The following is a 1,229-nucleotide window of genomic DNA, read 5'->3' on the forward strand; positions in this document are numbered from 1 at the left end:
ATTTGGGAGTCATCAAAATAGTTTGTTGTTGGTGTTGTTGTTGCAGCCACAAGAGTAAATGAAATGACCTAGGAGAAAGAGGAAGAAATGAAGGATAGTGTGCGGTCCCAAGTCCTGAACACCTCCTGCAGTGTCCCACAAGTCTGATGAGGAAGCTGACCACATGGATCGAGTTCTGATCCTATCAAGTGATAGGTGCAGGCTTGCTGTTAGGTAAGGAAGTGGGTAAGATAACTTTTGTGGGGAGGCCCCATCAATGTATTCGTTCACTGTATGTCCTTTTTGGTTTGGGAACTATTGCTAGATGCTGGGAACATAAAGACGAGAGGACGCAGTCTTGCCTCAGACAGAAGGAAAACACCTGTGCCTGTAACAGTGTGTTATAATAACCCTTCGAAGTGAGGTGAGCAGAGGAATGCAGGACCAGCATGCTGGCATCTGCCTGGTCCAGGACTGTAGCAAAGTTCAGCTAAGCCATTGGTTCTCAAATGGTGGGTCTCGACCCCTTTGGGAGTCAAACAGGGGTCACCTAAGACCATCAGGAAACACATATTTCGATGGTCTTAGGAACCGAGACACTGCTCCTCTATCTGTCTCTAGGCAGGTCCGCCCACATGAAGATATGCCCACATACAAGTACCCGGCATGAAGACTGTTACCCATGCTACACCATGCTTCAAGACAAAATATCATTTGTTTGTCATTAGAAATAAATATTTCACAATATATAATTACATTTTGTTTTTGTGATGAATCACTATACTCTAATTATGTTCAATTTGTAACAATGAAAATCCATCCCACATATTATATATTTACATGATGATTTATAACAGTTGCAAAATTACAGTTATAAAGTAGCAATGAAAATAATTTTATAGTTGGGATCACCATAACATGAGGTCGTGGCATTAGGAAGGTCAAGAACCGCTGATCCAAGCAGCAAGAAGGGATGCTGTCTCAAGCCATCCTGAGATCAAAAGGGCTTTTTACCATGCTGCTTGTGTTATGTTGTGTTTAAAATGAGTCTTGTGCTTCCTATGGTTAGCATAAAAACATGACAGGTGAGTGGAGGCAAAAAGGATACTTTGGATCTCTGACCATAAAAAGCAGCCCTTTCCAATGAACCATAAGCAGTCAGGTGTGGGTATGGGAGTTGGTTGAGGTTCCGGGAAACCTGCTAGTGGTTTATTGTTGTTCACTAAAAAAGCAATAAAACCATTTGCCCT

This window comes from Tenrec ecaudatus, chromosome 2 (assembly GCF_050624435.1).
Source record: "Tenrec ecaudatus isolate mTenEca1 chromosome 2, mTenEca1.hap1, whole genome shotgun sequence".
Lineage (NCBI taxonomy): Eukaryota > Metazoa > Chordata > Mammalia > Afrosoricida > Tenrecidae > Tenrec > Tenrec ecaudatus.